At 35.7% G+C, this 6,754-nt stretch overlaps 1 non-coding gene and 1 pseudogene across 1 annotated transcript; both read left to right on the forward strand.

Moving 5' to 3' along the window:
- Positions 1–5,605: 5,605 nt before the first annotated feature.
- Positions 5,606–5,714, forward strand: LOC148786674 (U6 spliceosomal RNA; annotated as a pseudogene).
- Positions 5,715–6,154: 440 nt separating this feature from the next.
- Positions 6,155–6,261, forward strand: LOC148786675 (U6 spliceosomal RNA). Its single transcript, XR_016062029.1, has one exon. It is a non-coding gene; the product is annotated as a U6 spliceosomal RNA (small nuclear RNA).
- Positions 6,262–6,754: the final 493 nt, after the last annotated feature.

Here is a 6,754-nt window from a genome sequence, read left to right on the forward strand (position 1 = left end):
TAAACATCTCAAAAGCCACTTAGGAGCCTCCGAATGAGGAAGGCCTGAATTTGACATGTATCTACTTAAACAACTAATAGCATAGACAATATCAGGTGTAGTAGTCATCACAAGATACAAGACAGGACCAATTGCATTTGAATAAGGAATATTTTTTGTACGTTTTTTTTTTTCAGAATCAGTTGTAGGACAATAATCTTTGAATAGTTGCAAATGAGCAGCCAAAGGAACAGAAGACGGTTTTAAATTTATCATGGAAAACATTTTAAACATAGAATTCACATAAGCTTTTTGGTTCAAGAAGATTGTAGAGTTTTTTCTATCTCTTTCAATAAACATTCCTAAGATTTTCTTAGCATCTCCAAGATCTTTTATTTTAAAATTTTTGAATAAATTATTTTGAAGACTTCCAATCATGCTTATGCTGGAACTAGTAATTAACATATGATCCACATAAAGTACCAGAACTATAGGAACATAATTGTCATCTTTGAAGTATAGGCAACGATCATAAGCACTTCTTTGAAAATTTAAAGAATGCATGAAATGATCAAATTTCTTATTCCATTGTCTAGGAGACTATTTTAATCCAGAAAGTGAATTTTTCAGTAAACACACATAATCAGAATTTTTCTTATCAACAAAACCACAAGGTTGACTCATATAAATTTGTTCATCTACATCTCCATGTAAGAATGCAGTTTTAACATCCATCTATTTAGTTCCCAATAAATTTTGCAACTAGAGCAAGAAGAATACGCACAGTAGTAGTTTTTACAACAGGAGAAAATATTTAGTATTCTCTATACCTTCTTTTCAAGTAAATCCTTTAGCAACCAATCTTGCTTTAAAGCGAGATGTATCATTTTCTTGTTTAATTTTAAAGATCCACTTACAGTCAACAATAGAAGCATTTTTTAGGTTTTGGGACAAAAACCCAAGTTTTATTTTTATGCAGAGATTTAATTTCTTCATTCATAGCATCTATCCATTTTTTAAAATCAGCAGATTTTGAAGCTTCATCATTAGTAGAAGGTTCAAAGCTTTCATAGTTTAAAACTAGATGGAAGTTTCTAAACTTAGAAGGAATCCTAGGTTGTGTTCATTCTCTATCCCTAGCTAGAAGATATTGATTTTCACCATGGATTTTATTTTCAGAATTTTCTAAAGCTTCATTATCAAAATTTTCTAGGGATTCATTATCAGTATTTCTTTCTTCTCTATTCTCTTCCCCTTGTTAGTTATCCTCTATATGTTTCTCCACCTTATTAAAGGTGCTTTCTATATTATAATCTTCATCTTTTCTTGCAGTCTTAGATAAACTTGGTATTTGAGATTCATTAAAGACAACATTCCTAGTAATTATTACTTTGAATCTTGGCTGGTTTCTGAGCCAGAGCCCATATCCCTTGACTTCCTCAAGATAACCAATAAAAATACATTTATGAAAATGGGGATCAAGTTTATCACCATTAATTAAGGCAAAAGCAAAACAACCGAAAATGCGAAGAGAAGAAAGATCAACATTACTGTTGGTCCATACACATTCAGGTATTTTATCAAGCAAAGGCCTAGAAGGAGATCTGTTAATCAAATATGCAGCAGTGAATAATGCTTCACCCTAGAAAGATTTAGACAAATCAAAACTAATTAGCAAACATGTCACTTTATTTATAAAGTTCTGTTCATTCATTCAGTAGTACCTTTTTGTTGTGGAATATAAGGAATAGTTCTATGTATTTTAATTCTAAATTTTTCGCACAAAGCAGAAAATTGTTGATTTTCAAAATTCTGGACCATTGTGTTTTCTTAAATTTTGCAGTTTTCTTCCAATTTGGTTTTAAACCAAAATTTTTCAATTGTTGAATTTTTCAAACACTTCAGATTTTTGTTTCATTATGAAAATAAAAACTTTCCTAAAATTATCAATGGTAGACAGAAAATATTTATTTCCACCATGAGTTTCTATATTAGCAGGTCCCCACACATTCACATGCACATAGTCAAGAATGCAAGTAGAAGATGTGGGTTTTGGGAAGGTGATGAAGGAAAATACACTTTATGTTGCTTTCCTAAGATATATATTTATCATAAAAACTCATATCATCAGGTTTTTCATTCAAGATGCCATTTTTGTGCAATAATTCAAGGCCTTTTTTTGCAAATATGGCCTAACCTTTGATGCCATGAATCAGTTTTTCTATTTTTTAAAACAGATGAAGCAAAAGAATCTATTTTACAGTGTAGACATATAAATTCCTTTTTCTTTTGGCCTCAAATAAAGTAAGGGAATCCTTCATTATTTTTATTACACCCTTACTCCATCTCCCTTCAAGTCCTTTTTCCTCAAAGGCAGAACAGGAGATCAAGTTATGGGCCAGATCAAGAATATATCTTACATTTTTCAAGGTTAACTTAAAACCATTTTTCGAAAGTCAAGCAAATATCACCAAGACCATGCACATCAAATAATTTCTCATTTCCCATAGAAACAAAACCTAGTCTTTTACACCTATAATTTGACAAGATTTGTCTGAATGGGGTCATATGAAAACTGGAGCCAGAATCAATAAGTCATTCATTTATACTCAAAGAAGATTTAACAGAGTTAACATCAGAAATCATATATACTTCATCAGAAATTTCTTCAGACACATTAATAGTTTCCTTTGAGCAATTTTTCTTAGGCTTTTTACATTCTTTTATGAGCTACCCTCTTCAACACAATTATAACATTTGTTATCCTTCTTTTCGTTTAGCTTATCTTGATCATGCTTTTCTTCTCTATATTTAGGTCTAAATTTACTTCTTCCCCTATTCATACTTCTACTCTTACTATGCCTTCTAAACTTATAATCAATGTTTCTATTCTTGGTTCTTCCTCTAACAAAATTGACTTCATTTTGGTTTTGATTAGGTTTATTTTTCTTTATATCTATTTCTTTACTCTTAACACCACTAATTATAGTTTGCAGGTTCACATTATCTCTACCATATTTAATAGCAGGTTTAACATCTTCATATGATTCAGGAATAGCATTTAATAAAATAATAGGAGAGTAGTTATCAATATTCTTATCACCGGTTAAACTTAATATCTTGAATTAACTTAGTAAAATCACCAAGATTTTCTTCAATATTTTTAGATAGATCAAGTTTATATCTTAAAAACTTTTTAAGTAAAAATAGCTTACTAGGGTTGAACTCTCGGTGTAAAGATCTTCAAGTTTATCACAAAGTTCCTTGGTAGAATTTTGTTACCTACTTTTCTAATTACAAAGTCAGACAAATTAAGAATGATAGAGGATTAAGCAAACTCATCATTTCAAGTTTTTTCTCCTCAGAAACATTTTCTTAATATTTCCCATCAACAGCTTTAAAAATCTTTTGTTGTATTAAAATATCTTTCATTTTCGTTGCCATATCGGAAAATCAGATTTACCATCAAAAGGTTGTAAATTACAACTAGCCATATTGACAAAAGAAAATAATCACAAAGCATAGAATAATCAGCAAGTTTTGAACATAAAACTTATCAAATTATATGAAACAAAATATCAGCAGATTAAAGGGAACCTTTGCTAAAACATCAATCCAGATACCCGTCAGCCTCTAGGGCTCGGCTAGGTGAGGGATTTAGCAAGGGGTTTGGTCTAAGTCAGGGAATAATATAACATAAATACAAAAAATAAGATCACAAAAAGGAACGAACATACCATGCGATAATGGCTCTGATATCACTGTTGGGTATCAATCTCCAGGAATAAGCCTAGAAAAATTCCTATCAAACTATTACAGAACTACTAATGTGTCTGGAAACCCCTAAATACAAACCCATTTAGAATGCTAAAACATTACCGATCTTTACAGAATAATAACAGATCTATACAAAGAAAAATACAGCAGTTATTGAATCAACAGAAACAAAGCACAGAAAATCAGATCTGAAGATTGAGACCCAAAAGGCTACAAAGGCTAGCAACCGAAACACTCAGTTGCTTGAGAACCCAAAGCCACAGGCTTTCACACTCAGCCACAAATGCTACGCCAACCACGGCCACAAAGGCGTAGGATCAACCAAAAGACCACAAAGACTTTTTCAAGGCTACAAAGGCGCTACAAAAGCTTTAGACACTTCGGATTTTTCTGAAAGGGGGAGGAAGAAGCTAGTAGAAGATATTTCTCATTTGAAGGCAAGAGGCCAACAAACCAGTATAAAAGGAGCAGGCCATTAAATGGCCCGAGTAACAGATCGAGGAAGAAGACGGTGGAAGGAAAATCAAACACCAGAGAATGTGGGAAAAATAGGCGAGAGAGAGATCGAGAGAAGGGTTAGGTTTTGACTAAAGAAATTGAGGAGATAGATTAATATAGGATCAAACCGGGTAAGAGGATCAGGCAGATAGGCTTTAAGCAATTAGGCCAAGCAGCAAGGGTTCAGTCCAGCCATCCAGTAGGAATGAGCTAGGCCTATGGTGGACTTGGGCCAGAGTTATTTTACAAGAAGTTTAGGAATTTCAATCTTTGCATCGTTCAATTGACTCCTGGATCCTTCGGCACCATTTCTGTTTTTCTATTTTTTATGTCTTTCTTTCATGTTACTCCTTTAAGTAATTTTTGTTCCCTTAATCAGCTTAATACCAATCAATATAGGGGATAAAGGCCTGCATTATGTTAACAATAAAAGATAATAAAGTTTCTTACATGGACCGGAAGGAGAAGTTCTTCTTTATCAAATCTCTTGTGAATAACATCAGGAATAGCTCAATGTGTGGTTATTTTCCAAGCCTCACTTATTTTACAACAATCCTCCCACCGGGGAAGATAGTTTTATAAGGGAAGAAATACTCTATTATGAGTATGATTATAGGATGATAATTTCGGAGGAGAATCTTTCCCTGGTTTGTTTGTCTCCTGCTCGTTTTGATCTTGACCCCAATCATCATGGTGTATTGTCCAATAGTTATTGAACTCTGTTGTTTGTTCTAACATGCTCGCTTCTAATTATAATTTGTAATTACCTTTGTAGTTAAGAGTATTATGGTTTCCCCCAATACTCCTACAACAAATCTATTTAGCTTTATGGGGAGTCATAGCACATCCTCTTATCCTGCTCCAATTCCTTTTGGTAAAGGTTCTCCCATGATAAAAGGTTTGTCCCAATCTAGGCCTTGATGGGTATAACTCTAGTTTTGTCTAAAAAAGATTATTTTGCCCCTAAAAGGCCTCAAAATTGAAACTTCACCTAGAAGACCCGCAATCGAGTCGGGTCACGATTCGGGTCGGGTCGTCGGGACTCGTGGTGGCATCTATTAGACAACAGAACCCCCTATTTTACGGTATAAATATTCCATGCTCAGTGTATTTATGGTATGTAGTTTTTACTCACTTCTGTACTTTAGATCGCTTAGGCTCGCTAGCTCAATAGCAACATGATTACATGACCTTGATACCAAACATTGACTTAAGCATTGGAGGGACTTAGTTGTGGGCCATCCCAACAAGCCTAACGATTTGCTTCTTTTCTTAGGGCCCTCACATCAGTCTGGGGGAGGTAGCGACCTTGAACGGCTTGGACCAGTTTATCCGACCAAAGAGGTCGCACTGATTTCGATCCGAATCATTTTACATCGTCTGTGGGAACGATACAAAGAAGACTAGCATGGACCCTGCGCAAGGATGACACAAATAAATCAGGGGGAGTAATGATGGGTAAACTCTAATTTTGTCTGAAAGGACTATTTTGCCCCTGAAAGGCCTCAAAATTGCAACTTCACTTGGAAGACCCACGTCTTTCGAATTGGGTCAGATCCAGCGACCCAACCCTGAGAACCTGGGACACGTGGTAGACATCTATTGGACAACAAAATCCCCTATTTTACGGTATAAATACTCCATGCTCAGTGCATTTATGGTACGTGGTTTTTAATCACTTCTTTACTTTATATCGCTTAGGCTCGCTAGATCGATAGTGACCTGTGCACACCACCTTGATAGCAAGCATTGAGTTAAGCATCGGAGGGTCTTAGCTGGGGCCACCCCATGAAGCCTAGTGATTTGCTGCTCTTTTCCCAGAGCCCTTACATCAGTGTAGGGGAGGTAACAACCTCGAATAGCTAGAAAGACCAGATCATTCGACCAAGGAGGTCGCGTTGATTTCTTCCCAGATTATTTTGTGTCGTTTGTGGGAACGATACAGAGAAGATTAGCATGGCCCTACGCAAGGTTGACATGCATAAATTGGGGGGAGTAATGATAGGTATAACCCTAATTTTGTGTGGAAAGACTATTTTGCCCCTAAAAGGCCTAAAAATTGCAACTTCACCTGGAAAACCCGCATCTTCCTAATCGGGTCGAGTCCAGCTACCCAACCCTAACATCACGTTTCAGACATCTATTGGACAACAGAATCCCCCATTTTATGCAATAAAAACTCCATGCTCAATGCATTTATTGTACGTCCTTTTTACTCACTTCTTTACTTTAGATCGCTCAGGCTCGCTAGCTCGCTAGTTCGATAGCGACCTGCTTACACAACCCTGATACCAAGTACTGACTTAAGCATTGAAGGGTCTTAGATGGGGTCCACCCCAACAAGCCTAACGATCTGCTTCTCTGGGGGCTACATCAGTCTGGGAGAGGTAACGTCGACCTCAAACAGCTTGGAGGACTAGTTCATCCGACCAGTGAGGTCGTGTTGATTTCGACCCGGATTAGGCCTGTTAATGGGAAGGATCCTTTTCTATTTTGGCCC

This window comes from Sesamum indicum, linkage group LG10, assembly GCF_026168435.1.
Source record: "Sesamum indicum cultivar Baizhima isolate 11 linkage group LG10, ASM2616843v1, whole genome shotgun sequence".
Lineage (NCBI taxonomy): Eukaryota > Viridiplantae > Streptophyta > Magnoliopsida > Lamiales > Pedaliaceae > Sesamum > Sesamum indicum.